Source organism: Oncorhynchus masou, chromosome 28 (assembly GCF_036934945.1).
Source record: "Oncorhynchus masou masou isolate Uvic2021 chromosome 28, UVic_Omas_1.1, whole genome shotgun sequence".
Taxonomy (NCBI): Eukaryota; Metazoa; Chordata; class Actinopteri; order Salmoniformes; family Salmonidae; genus Oncorhynchus; species Oncorhynchus masou.
The window spans coordinates 58,996,509-59,011,059 of NC_088239.1; the positions used below are offsets into that span (position 1 = coordinate 58,996,509).

Genomic DNA, 14,551 nt, shown 5'->3' on the forward strand with positions numbered 1-14,551 from the left:
TGCCTAAATTGAACTGCAGTTGGTTTATGTATAATATTATAACACTTAAAGGTTAACTTCTGAGTTTGGGATGCTGAAGATAAATTGGGTTAGAGGGCAGTTTGAACTGTTTTATCAGATGGTAACAGTGGAAATCTCCCGATTTTGTTCTCTTTGCCCTCGCCACAAAACCCAGACTTAGTGGCTCAGATTGCCACTTTTGAGGTTTAGATGATGATCAGGTTTGCTGTTCTCTTTTGGGCTGGCGGTGCTGTGTAAATGCTTCTCAATTTTCAGATTATGTTTGGGTCCCCCACCCCTTCTCACCTTCAGGTAGGCTACATCTAAGACAAGAATTGTAAAGGACAGAAAGGTACTCTTTTAACAACACGCAAAATAAAGTGCCCATCCACAGATGTGAAATCACAGAGACTGAAGTATTGGAAAAGGATGAAGGGCTTCCACCACAGGAACGTCATCCTTCAATCTGTCCTGATAATGCTGCCTATACGTGCAAACCGTAGTTGATTAAACAGAGATGTCCCAGTGGTTTAGCAGGCGGCAGGGTAGCCTAGTGGTTAGAGTGTTGGACTAGTAACCGAAAGGTTGCAAGTTCGAATCCCCGAGCTGACAAGGTACAAATCTGTCTTTCTGCCCCTAAACAGGCAGTTAACTCACTGTTCCTAGGCCGTCATTGAAAATAAGAATTTGTTCTTCACTGACATGCCTAGTAAAATAAAGGTAAAATTATTTGAATGGAATTATTTGAACAGAGAAACATATAAACTCTGCTCATCTTTCCTCTGCTCCTGTCTCTTTTTTTGGCCTTCCCTTCTTCTCCTCCTTTACCTCAAGACAGACCGCTGAGTGACTGCTTCATTTCTCTTGTCACCCCCCTCTCCCCCCTCCGTCCCCATTAACAGTGCAATAGGGGTAAATTGCAGGGTAGGGAGAGCCCAGGTCCTAGATTTGGGCAGGCGGGGGCATCCTACCCTGTCATTTGTCCACGACAGGCTCATTCTGACTGGGGTGAGATACAGTGGTGCTGGCCTGTCTGCCAGCCACAGTGGAGGAGGGTGAAGATGGCTGGTGCCTATTACAGCTGTCTGATTTGAGTTGGTCCTGGAAGGACGGATGATGAGGTTATCTTGGACACAGGAAACGCCATGGCCCTCTTCTGATAATCCCCCCCCCCCCCCCCCACGTTCTGATGGAGCGGAAGATAAGGTATGCTTTATTTGTCCACGCGAGATACAAATGTCTTCTGCTTTTTATCCAACCCCCCGATATGCATACATCCAGCGGACAGTTTATTAGGTACACCAATCTATACTGAAAAAATATATAAATACAAAACACAGATTTGTTTACATCCCTGTTACTGAACATTTCTCCTTTGCCAAGATAATCCATCCACCTGGCATATCAAGAAGCTGATTAAACAGCATGATCATTACACAGGTGCACCTTGTGCTGGGGACAATAAAAGGCCACTCTAAAATGTGCAGTGTGGAATTGACATGGTGACTGCAGGAATGTCCACCAGAGCTGTTGCCAGAGAATTGAATGTTAATTTCTATTCCATAAACTGCTTTCAACGTCATTTTAGAGATCTTGGCAGTACGTCCAACCGGCCTCACAACTGGAGGCCACGTGTAACCACGCCAGCCCAGGACCTCCACATCAGTCTTCTTCACCCGCGGTATCAACTTTGTCCGCCGCCATCCCTGGAGGCACCATCCGGTACCACGCTCACCTGGACATGGAGACCTTCACCATGGGCCGAGAGGTCAGGAGGATCAAACAGGGCCTGGCTGTCAAGTTCTCTGAGATGCTTTACAACGGTACATTTGGAGAATACCGCAAGTAAAACACCAAACATTAAAACAATGCTCACAGAACATTCAGCATTGGTGGATTCACTTCATATGGAGGGGTGGGAAGGGTTCTTTTCTCTCCAAGAACACACACAAAATCATTGGTCAAAAACTGTCTCTATCCAGCCTTATATAACTTTCCCTTGCTTTCAAATCCCCTGACATTGATGATAAATAGGTAAAGTTGTGCAAAATACATAACAATGTGTAGTACCCACCTGTCATGGATGATGAATGGCAGACAGCAGCGATTTTGTGCCAGAACACCTCACACAGTGGTGATCACGGTGATTGACAGGTGAGGAGTGACTGTGTCACTAGAAGTTGTGTGTTGTGTATCTCTGTGACTGAATGACTGGGCCTAGCTGCTTGTACGCCTGGCTCAGGTACAGCGAGAGGGCAGGGATGACAGCTGTGGCTGGATCCATCCACTCAGCCCTGTCCTGACTGTATAATACTCACCCCAGTGCAGACTCTGTGGAAAGAGAAAGGGTGAGCAGGTTGTTCTTGGGATGGAGATAGCTAGTGAGGTGGAAGGGCATGGAAAAGCGAGCGAGCCACCCCGTGGAGATGGCCTTATTTCCCTCTAACCCCCCACCCATCACCGACCTCATCCAGCTTGCCCTCAGCCAGACAAAGCAGATCACCTGGGTAGGTCAAGAATGGGGAGGGGTGTGAGCCTCACCTTAAGCGATGGGAGGAGTGCTAACATGAGGGTTGGGATGGGAGGAGAAAGGAGGATGGGGTTGAGGGGGGTGTGGGGGGGTCACATATGTGCACCCTGAAGTCAGACTACTAATGGGGGCTTAAGGAAGCCCATAACATCCCTGTGAGCTGGAGTGGGTGGGAGAGGAGTGGGGGCTGCTTTCCTCTGTTCATGAAATCAAGTGTCCCTTTATCTAGCATCTTATTCCTTATTTCCTTGTTGTCCCCAGGTTTCTGGTACAGTCCGGAGTGTGAGTTTGTCCGGCACTGCATAGACAAGTCCCAGGAGAGTGTGGAAGACAAGGTGCAGCTGTCTGTCTTCATGGTAGGGCGGCAGGGTAGCCTAGTGGTTACAGCGTTGGGCTAGTAACTGAAAGGTTGCAAGTTCAATCCCTGAGCTGACAAGGTACATCTGTCGTTCTGCCCCAGAACAAGGCAGTTAACCCACTGTTCCTAGGCTGTCATTGAAAATAGGAATTTGTTCATAACTGATTTGCCTAGTGAAATAAAAAACTTTTTTTAAAGGGGCAGGTCTACATCGTGCGTCGCCCAAATGGACCATGAGTCGCAACAGGGAACTGGTCAGGTCAAGACCTATAGCATTGTGTGTATGTATGCCCATTATCTCTGGATATGGGTACAGTATAATCAGTTCAGTGCATATATGCGGTGTCTCCATTGTTTGCTCTGGTCACTTGCCCTTATCCTCCACTGACCCCACACCAACAATAAATGGACACTGGCTACAATGACATCAGAGAGTAGAGCAGGGGTGTCAAGCTCAATTTCTGGAGGCTCCTCTCATCCCCAACCCCCCCAGAGTCATTTCAGGCCCCTGACCCCCTGTGCCCTTTATGCCCCCTGGGCTGGCTCAGTGCTGACCAAAGCAAAGCCCCCATATGCCTCTTTCCATCTCCCTGCCACCGCTAATGGCATTTCCAGCCAATGGAGAGGAGAGCTCTGCTTTTAGGGCCAAAGCACAGGTTTCATTCTAGTTAAGCAGGGGGAGGTGTGCAACTGAGAGCTTGACCGCTCTCTCTCATACACACACGCACACAATCACTCTCACACGCACAAACTTGCTCTCAGTCTCTCTCTCTCTCACACACACACACACACATATTCCTGCTGGACGTGTGGCTCAGGGGGACTTGACGTCAGGGTGACTGAGTGTTGGGTTGCACTAGAGGAGTCCTTAGAGGCACTATTCTGAGGTAACAGATGGGCTGAGTGTCCTGTGAAGGATCCCATTGTGGCCCAAAGTCCACCTGAAGAACAGCCCCGCTCTCACTCACATGCATCATTTCACCCTCCAACCCCAGGCTTACACTGTAAGACCATGGCGTCCGGCTACCTTTGTCTTCTCAACAATGTCATTAATACAGTGGTACGGCACCACACACACACTGCGTTGATCTGGGACAAATGTCACAAAGTTGACTGCTAGGTGTTTGGCGGTCAATTAGACCACAGGGTCTTTCTGTGTATTCACCTTCTGGAAACCATCTTCCACAGCCATTCAACGTCTCATAGACGGCACTCATAAGATGGTAGTTAGTTAGACAGGGAGCTTTGTTTTGAGAGTTGATGATGGCATCTTCTTTTTTTTCTTCCTGTCACGTTTATTCTGTTGTTCTTTGATTTCCTCCAGTGCGGTGTGTCTCTGAAGGATGAGTGCAGGTCTTAGATTAGCAGCTTGGGCCCAGTGGAGGAGGAGCAGAGGGTGGGAGGGGGTCAGCGCTGCAGGTAGAAATGACTGTAATTACATAGAGCACATACACACTCTCTCTCACACCTTTACAAATACACACAGAGAAGGAGAAAGGACCGAGCCACAAGAGGCCTATATAATAGAAGATGTTCACAGGCACCATGGTTACATCACAGGAGTTGCTTACAAAAGAGTGGTTACAGACAGAAAAACATCAGGTTAAATCCATTTCCTCTACATTTATTCTACTTTGGAGTTGATACACAACTGGGATTTTGTCTACAAATGACTTGTGTGCCTGTTTGTCTGTGAAATTTGTGGTTGTTTTTTTCCTCTGAAATCACAAACATTAAGAGCAAATGCATTGAGACAAATCGATTTGACATTTTACATAGAGTGGAACATCAATGATACAATTATTCCTGTGGTTAATAATGTAATTCATCATCCTACGTCTCCTGTGGGCTAGACGGGTTTTGAATCACTTGTTCAGCTTAGAATGAGCAGTTGTATGAGCTACACACTAACTTATCTTGTACCCCCAGTCTTTTCCCCGGTATGGACGTGCAGGGAGACTATGAACCGTGTGACGCCTCTGGATTCATCAAGATCAACGCTGTCAGGCCTGTGTCCAAAAAAGTTGAATATTTTCAAGAAGGCTTCTTGAGTGTTAACCACATGTTTTGTTGTCAATTAACTAATTTTCTGTCTCTCTCACTACAGGCTAAGGGAGCACCACCGTTTGCAGGGTGAAGCTCACTCCAAACACTAGGCAGTCGGACTTGGACCATCTTCTCTCTCTCTCCACTGTGTCTTCAGCAGCTTTAGACTTCCCAACATTTACTCTCTCACCCATCTTGCCTTTCCAGAGTAGTTCTCTAGTTGAATATCTCATATTAGGAGGTGTTACTATTGCTGCCACACTTTAATGTTGTGCTTTAGAGAGTAAATTAAAATGCTTACATTGGTTCAGTATATTTGATGTGCTGTTTTGGCACAGAATAGTCATATCAGGCCTCATATGAGAAAATGGACACACTTAAACTCATTTCAGTAATTCAGGGCTACATGTTTAAGACTGTTTGTAGATGTTCTGTGATGGGGTTGATGGTATCAGGGAACTATATGAAGCTGTTGTCTAATGGGAGGTTGGTTGGTTGCACTGGTGTGTTTGGGCCTTGTTGCTAGGCTAGCTGCCATCTACTGTAGTGGAAGTGATGAGGCTATTTCAGAGCTGTGATGGCACAGCTGGAGTGGCTGTAGATGTAGACCATGCTCAGCACGTGTGCTCTGTTCATCCAAGCTGTGTATGGACAGACAGCCTGGAAGGGTGCTCATACACTGAGTGTGCAAAACATTTCCATGACATAAACCTGACCAGGTGAAAACTATGATCCCTTATTAATGTCACTTGTTAAATCCACATCAATCAGTGTAGATGAAGGGGAGGAGACAGGTTAAATAATGATTTTTAAACCTTGTGACAAGTTATGGTAGTAGTGTCAGGCGCACCGGTTTGAGTGTGTCAAGAACTGCAACGCTGCTGGGTTTTTCACGCTCTACAGTTTCCTGTGTGTATCAAGAATAGTGCTCTACCCAAAGGACATCCAGCTAAGTTGACACAACTGAGAAGCTTTGGAGTCAACATGGCCCAGCATCCCTGTGGAATTCTTTTGACACCTTGTAGAGTCAATACCCCAATGAATTATTGCAGTTAAATTATGACTTCTCTCTGAGTCTCTCCAGTGACATAGATGTGCGTGTCTCACTGTAGAATTAATGTTAAACGGTCGAATTTAAACAAACTGCTTTTAAAGTAAGTGTTTTTAAAGTAAGGCTAGCCTGAGGTAGACCCAGGATGGAGCCCTCCTGCTGGGCCTAATGGCCGGTGGTGGATCCACGGGTTCTTTCAGTCCCACCAGAACCCCTCAGCCCTGCTGAATTACACTGCAGGCGTCTCAGTCTGCCTGGTCAATTACCAGCTAGCCCTGGCATTTAGAGACATGTGCATACGTTCAGCAGGTCGCCTGTAATCATTGCCTTTGGGGTGGGGGGAGGGAGAAGGGGGGGAATTGCTTGTGCAGAAAATGAAGTATTCAGATTAGCCAGTGAAGCTGAAGGAGAAAGGATGGTATGGTAGTACGACTGTCACTCTCAATCTGTGGTCTGTTTGTGGGAGCTCAGTATAGCTCTGTGTAAGGGGAAGATGGTTCTGACCTTTCACCTTTTGTCTTACCCAAGTCATTAGCCATATAAATTATGCAGATTGACATCATGTGAACATACTCAGCTGGATGTGTGTGAGAGAGCGAGAGTGGTGGAGAGCTGTGGTCAATGTGGCAGCAGTCAATGGTCGCCGTTCAGAGCAAAGAACATAAGCCTGTCCAAGGATTGGATGACATCATGAGAATGACCTGGGATGTGTGAACCTTATGGGTGTGTGTTGCACTGTGTTGTCTAATGTTCCAGTGCCAGCCAGCCCCCTGCTCCACCTGCCTACGGCTCCACAGCTACCTACGGCTCGGCCAGGTATGAAACCAGTGACACCTGACCAAGGGAATTAATCATCCTTGACCCTAAGTCAATTACCCCTCATTACCCACTCTGTGTTGGCCTCTCCAGGGAGCAGCGCCACAATGGGACGACATGAAAGTCAACAGCGTCACTGAATGGAGCACTGTCTGTCTCTTCAGGAGCCGACCTTCACTCCCTGTCACTCTCACAGCACACAAAGGCCACCATTGTTCCCAGGTTACTTTGGCCTCTTGAGACAGAGCCTCTACTGTTTTGTGACAGAGAGGGTACACTGGTGCAGGTGATTTGTCTCTGATGTAGCGAAGATCGTGAACTACATGGACTCTAGTCCAATTTGTAGCTACAATGTATAAAATGTATTTCAAATTATATACAGTAGCAGTCAAAAGTTTGGATACCTACTCATTCAAGGGCTTTTCTTTATTTTTACTATTTTCTGCATTGTAGAATAATAGTGAAGACATCAAAACTATGAAATAACACATGGAATTGTGTAGTAACCAAAAAAGTGTTAAACAAATCAAAATATATTTTATATTTGAGATTCTTCAATATAGCCACTGATGACAGCTTTGCACACTCTTTGCCTTCTCTCAACCAGCTTCACCTGGAATGCTTTTCCAACAGACTTGAAGGAGTTCCCACATATGCTGAGCACTTGTTGGCTGCTTTTCCTTCACTCTGCATTCCAACTCATCCCAAACCATCTCAATTGGGTTGAAGTCAGGTGATTGTGGAGGCCAGGTCATCTGATGCAGCACTCCATCACTCTCCTTCTTGGCCAAATAGCCCTTACACAGCCTGGAGGTGTGTTGGGTCATTGACCTGTTGTAAAACAAATTATGCTCCCACTAAGCACAAACCAGATGGGATGGTGTATCGCTGCAGAATACTGTGGTAGCCATGCTGGTTAAATGTGCCTTGAATTCTAAATAAAACACTGACAATGTCACCAGTAAACCCCCCCCCCCCCCTCCATAACACCTCCTCCTCCATGCTTCACAGTGGGAACTACACATGTGGAGATCATCCGTTCGCCTACTTTGCGTCTCACAGAGACACGGCGGTTGGATCCAAAACTCTCAAGTTTGGACTCATCAGACCAAAGGACAGATTTCCATCGGTCCATCAACCATGAAGGCCTGGTTCACACAGTCTCCTCTGAACAGTTGATGTTGAGATGTCTGTTACTTGAACTCTGTGAAGCATTTATTTGGGCTGCAATTTCTGAGGCTGATAACTGTAATGAACTTGTCTTCTACAGCAGAGGTAACTCTGTGTCTTCCTTTCCTGTGGCGGTCCTCATGAGAGCCAGTTTCATCATAGCACTTGATGGTTTTTGCTACTGCACTTGAAGAAACTTTCACAGTTCTTGAAATGTTCCAGATTGACTGACCTTCATGTCTTAAGGTAATGATGGTCTGTTGTTTCTCTTTGCTTATTTGAACTGTTCTTGCCGTAATATGGACTTGGTCATTTACCAAATAGGGCTATCTTCTGTATACCACCCCTAACTTGTCACAACACAACTGATTGGCTCAAACACATTAAGAAGGAAAGAAATTCCACAGTGTAACTTTTAACAAGGCACACCTTTTAATTGAAATGCATTCCAGGTAACTACCTCATGAAGCTGGTTGATAGAATACCAAGAGTGTGCAAAGCTGTCATCAAGGCAAACGGTGGCTACTTTGAAGAATCTCAAATATAAAATATATTTTGATTTGTTTAAAACCTTTTTGGTTACTACATGATTCCATATGTGTTATTTCATATTGTTGATCTCTTCACTGTTATTCTACAATGTAGAAAATGGTACAAATAAAGAAAAACCCTTGAATGAGTATGTATGTCCAAACTTTTGACTGGTACTGTATATTTTTATTTTTCTCTCAGAATTCATCTTTACCTGCACTAAGAAATAACTGTACTAGAAACAGTATATCTTGAATCAAGTCATCCTCACGACTATAAACCGAAGTTAATGGTATACACTGTAACAGTAAAGACAGCTAGGAGTATATTAAACACAGAATATTAGTATTTTAAAACAGTGTCTTGGGTCATTAAATCCGAGCCTATAGTCTGAAGGAGTCTGGGGTCCCAGGTTCACTGGCCTCTGCTCTAAATGTCAGACAGCACAAAAGAAGCTGGAACAATAACAGTCGACAGGAGGTCGATTACCTGCAATTAGAATGCAAGTCAGGTCCCATCATTATGGTGAACCTGTAACCTAAGACCACAGACCCATATTCCTCCATTATGTCTGTAGTGCACTTCACCCTGGGACTGGGAGTGGTAGACCCTGCATCACCTGTGTCCACGGTTCCCAGCTATACAACTTGAATGGTGGTTGTAGCGCAAGAGTAATGTTTTTTATCCTTCCCTGTGTTCTCTCCTTAATCTGCACTGAGGCAGTCTCTTGTGACAGACGGAAACATTAAGAGGTCATTAGTTCCACGAGCTTTGGTTCTTGGTGCCGAGTAAATTGGCACTGAGGAAGGAACTGGATTGGTGAAATCAAATTAACAATATGCATTTACCTTTTTGCCTTCTCCTTTACTGGGTTTACAGATCATAACACATGAAGGTGAGGGGAAATGCACCAAAATACACTGAACAAAAATAGAAATTAAACATGTAAAGTGTTGGTCCCATGTTTCGTGAGCTGAAATAAAAGATGCTTACTTACAAGCCCATAACCAACAGTGCAGTTCAAGAAGAGTTAAGAAATATTTACCAAATAGACTAGTAAAAAAAAGTAAAAAATAATTAAATGTAACAGAATATTATAACAATAATGAGGCTATATACATGGGGTTCAGGTTAGAGGTCATTTGACTATTTATATGTACTGTTCCTACTGTGTAAAGTGGAACCACTGGGTTTAGCGGATATAGGACCTTGGTGACTTAATCCCATTTTACTGGGATTAGATATGAGGACGGTACAAGGATGTGTCATGTGACACCAAGTTGTCTTGCCAACTCCACTATCATGTTTGACTAATGAGTCACAGTATGTTTAATGTAAAGCAAAACCAGGCTGTGAAAGTGGATCAGATAACTCCAGGCTGTATCACAACCGGCCGTGATTGGGAGTCCCATAGGGCGGCGCACAATTGGCCCAGCATCGTCCGGGTTTGTCCGGTGTCGTAAATAAGAATTTGTTCTTAACTGACTTGCCTAGTTAAATAAAGGTTAAATATGTATGTTTTAAAAGCTGTGTTTTTTTTTACAAATGTAATACTCTGAGAAATGTATAGCAGCCTCTCCTTTTGCAGTGCTTACTCTTCTTGACTGTAGGCCTACCTAGCTGTCTAATATGCATGGATCCTGTGTTCACGGTTGTTCAGACAGACTGTGGTTTCTGGTGTCAAAGGACATTGGTACAGTATGTTCCTCTCTCCAGGATCTATAAACAGATGGGGGGCCATTCTGTTCAAAGTCTTTCCTTTGTTTGGGCCCCGCCGGTGATGAAATATTGATGGAAAAATATAAATATTTTGCCTAGTACTTAATGTTGCGCATCTGATAGGGTTCATGAGTGTTTGGGATCCCCTGTCTCCTGTTACAGCCAGTGAGATGCCCCATCGTGTACCACTCCACCATTCACTAGTAGACTTATGGGGACAGGGCTAGTCAATAGCCTTTTACAATGCCAGATAAAGTTACCAAACTGTCTATTGGTCTACTCTAGTAGGTCTTTGTGACCATACTTAATCTTGTTCACTAAAATAACCCCCCTCCCAAAACAATATGTTGGGAAGTTTGGCAGATTCACAATGTGGTCCCTCATTAAAACTGCACAGAATTTCCATTTTGTATTCCATCATCTGCAAAATAATATCTAACACACTTTTTAAAATGTCCCATCATATTTACAATATAGTATTATAACAGAATTATATTATATATATATATTATATATATATGCGCCTACCTGCTGTCTACTCCACTCCATTCATACCTCTCTGTTCCTCTTTGTCACAACAGTAGTAGTGTAGGGATGGATGTGATTGATTGTTTGCCCTGTGTCCCATTCAGACCAATACAAATCAATAGATGACCAATCCATAGGGTCTAAACCTGCTCTGAGAGGGGCTTTACTCCCCCAATCAGTCCCATTGAGGGAGTGGGCAGCCTGGAAGTCTTCACAGATCTCACCAGGGAGGAGCAGCCAGGATCAGAGAGGTCTGGTCTCTATCAATCTATCCATCTCATAACCAGCTGCCCTGTGGGCTTAGACCAGCCCCAGAACCCACCACCACCCCCAAACCCACCACCACCAACTCCCCAGGACAGCAGTAAAGTAGCATGTTGATCTCAAATCAATAGATTTATCTCCCTGACAGTGACTACTCCCTCCGGCTCCCTCCCTGGAGTCTGCTGGTTTGCTAGCAGGCACACTCATTATGTCCTTCGATTTGTTTCTGGAAGAGGTGGTGAATGGATGAGTGGCCTATCAGTTTCAAGGTTCTGATCCTGCTTGAGTCTGAGTGTATCCCTAGGAAGCCAAATCTTTTTTATGTTTAATGGCCTTAATGGTCCTGTTTATACAGTGCATTCGGAAAGTACTCAGGCCCCTTCACTTTTTCCACATTTTGTTACATTACAGCCTTATTCAATTTTTTTTTTTTTTTTTACCTTTATTTAACCAGGCAAGTCAGTTAAGAACAAATTCTTATTTTCAATGACAGCCTGGGAACAGTGGGTTACCTGCCTGTTCAGGTGCAGAACGACAGATTTGTACCTTGTCAGCTCGGGGGTTTGAACTCGCAACCTTCCGGTTACTAGTCCAACGCTCTAACCACTAGGCTACACTGCAAAATGTGTTAAATAGTTTTTCCTTCATCAATTTACACACAATACCCCATAATGACCAAGCAAAAACTGATTCGTAGACATTTTTGCACCTTTTAATTTAAAAAAATTAACATATCACATGTACATAAGTATTCAGACACTTTACTCAACACTTTGTTGAAGCACCTTTGGTAGCGATTACAGAATTGAGTCTTCTTGGGTATGACGCTACAAACTTGGCACACCTGTATTTGGGGAGTTTCTCACATTCTTCTCTGCAGATCCTCTCAAGCTCTGTCAGGTTGGATGGGGAGCGTCGCTGCACAGCTATTCTCAGGTCTCTCCAGAGACGGGTTCAAGTCCGGGCTTTGGCTGGGCCACTCAAGGACATTCAGAGACTTATCCCAAAGCTACTCATGCATTGTCTTTGCTGTGTGCTTAGGGTCGTTGTCCTATTGGAAGATGAACCTTCACCCCAGTCTGAGATCTTGAGCACTCTGGAGCAAGTTTTTTATCGAGGATCTCTCTGTACTTTGCTCCATTCATCTTTCCCTTGATCCTGACTGGTCTCCCAGTCCCTGCTGCTGAAAAACATCCCCACAGCATGATGCTGCCATCACCATGCTTCTCTGTAGGGATGGTATTGACCAGGTGATGAGCGGTACCTGGTTTCCTCCAGACGTGATGCTTGAAATTCAGGCCAAAGAGTTCAATCTTGGTTTCATCAGACCAGAGAATCTTGTTTCTTATGGTCCTTTAGGTGCCTTTTGGCAAACTCCAAGCGGGGTGTCATGTGCCTTTTACTGAGGAGTGGCTTCCATCTGGCCACTCTACCATAAAGGCCTGATTGGTGGAGTGCTGCAGAGATGGTTGTCCTTCCACAGAGGAACTCTGGATTCTTGGTCACCTCCCTGACCGAGGCCCTTCTCCCCCGATTGCTCAGTTTGGCCGGGTGGCCAGCTCTAGGACGTCTTGGTGGTTCCAAACTTCATCCATTTAAGAATGATGGCCACCGTGTTCTTGGGGACCTTCAATGCTACAGAAATGTTTTGGTAACCTTCCCCAGATCTGTGCCTCGACACAATCCTGTCTTGGAGCTCTACGTGTAAGGATCGACACTAGTAGAGACGAGAAGCAGGTACAGGGAGTGAACATTTAATTATCAACGGACATGGAACGAAACAGGACAGTGTCTGGACAACAACACATAACAACATTAATGCTGACACAGGGAACAAACGGGGGAGCAGACACTTATAGATGGGGCAATCAACAAAGGGAAGGAGTCCAGGCGAGTCCAATGTGCACTGCTGCGCGTCATGAAGGACAGCCTGGCACCCTCGAGCGCCAGAGAGGGAGAGCGGGAGCAGGCATGACAGTACCCCCCCCACTTGGCGTCCCACCCGGACAAGCCTGACGTGCCGGCTGAGTCGCTGGACAAGCTGGCTGGGGCGTAGAAGCCAGACGAACCGGCAGAGGCATGGGAGCCTGGCGATCCGGCTGAGGTGTGAAAGTCTGATGATCCCGCTGAGGCATGGGAACCCGACGAACTGGCTGAGGCATGGGAGCCCGACAAACTGGCTGAGGCGTGGGAGCCTGATGGGTCGCATGACGTGGGGTGGGCACTGAGGCAAGAAGACCTCTCGAGCCAGCTAAGGTGTGGAAGCCCGACAAGCTAGCTGAGGCACCCCCGGTTTCCTTGGCGATGGCCCCTTCACCTGACGTCACCAACCAAAACAAAAACAAAAACTCTCTGATGCTTCTTTTAGTGGTGTCAGCATTCTGTAAGGATTGATGCTGGTAGAGACGAGAAGCAGGTACAGAACATTTAATTATCAACGGACATGGAACGGAACAGGACAGTGTCTGGACAACACATAACAACATTAATGCTGACACAGGGAACAAACGGGGGAGCAGACACTTATAGATGGGGCAATCAACAAAGGGAAGGAGTCCAGGTGAGTCCAATGAGTGCTGCTGCGTGTAATGATGGTGAAATGTGTTGGTAATGAAGGACAGTCTGGCGCCCATGAGTGCCAGAGAGGGTGAGCGGGAGCAGGTGTGACACTAAGGACAATTCCTTCAACCTCATGGCTTGGTTTTTGCTCTGACATGCACTGTCAACTGTGAAACCTTATATAGACATGTGTGCCTTTACAAATCATGTACAATCAACTGAATTTACAACAGGTGGATCCAATCAAGTTATAGACAGCTTAAGGATGATCAATGGAAACAGGATGCACCTGAGCTCAATTTCAAGTCTCATAGCAGAGTCTGAATATTTATGGAAATTTGATATTTCTGTTTTTTAATTTTTTATCTATTTTAGAATAAAGCTGTAATGTAACAAAGTGTGGAAAAAGTGAAGGGGTCTGAATACTTTCCCGAATGCACTGTATGTTCATATCTTGTGACTGTGAGAATGATTGATTCTGATTGGCAGTGGTGGGTTGGAAGTGTGACATGTCATGACATTGGCATCTTTGCACGTTCTGAAGTCTTCATCAAAGCCCCTTTTTGGGCACTTTACACTACTACTCTAATCAGGGAAATACACTGTGTAACTGTGGATAACCTTCACCACTAGAGGGCAAGAGGAAGTGCAGTAGCTTTTGATTCATTCAATTTGCTCCACAAGAGGGATTTTAAACTCGACAGAATTAAATTCTAGACCTATGTTTTTATCACACAATGAGAGGGAATAATCAATCAGTACAACTTGCATTTTATGAATATTTGCTTGACATTTTATCGTTTCTTCTATGTGATATTCCTATCCATTGTTGTGAAAACAGACGTACACATTGATCAGGGTTGTAAATTGTGTGTCTCTTTTTTTAGGCTACTCCTGCTGATGTGTGTTTTTATTTCCGACTGGGTGGCTTTGAATGGCTGGAAGCACTGTAGGCTCCTGGCTCCTGTCATCTGAAAGG

At 45.1% G+C, this 14,551-nt stretch overlaps 1 pseudogene; it reads left to right on the plus strand.

Moving 5' to 3' along the window:
* Nucleotides 1–5,117, plus strand: part of LOC135517021 (argininosuccinate synthase-like) — a 47,229-nt pseudogene extending 42,112 nt beyond the window's left edge.
* Nucleotides 5,118–14,551: the final 9,434 nt, after the last annotated feature.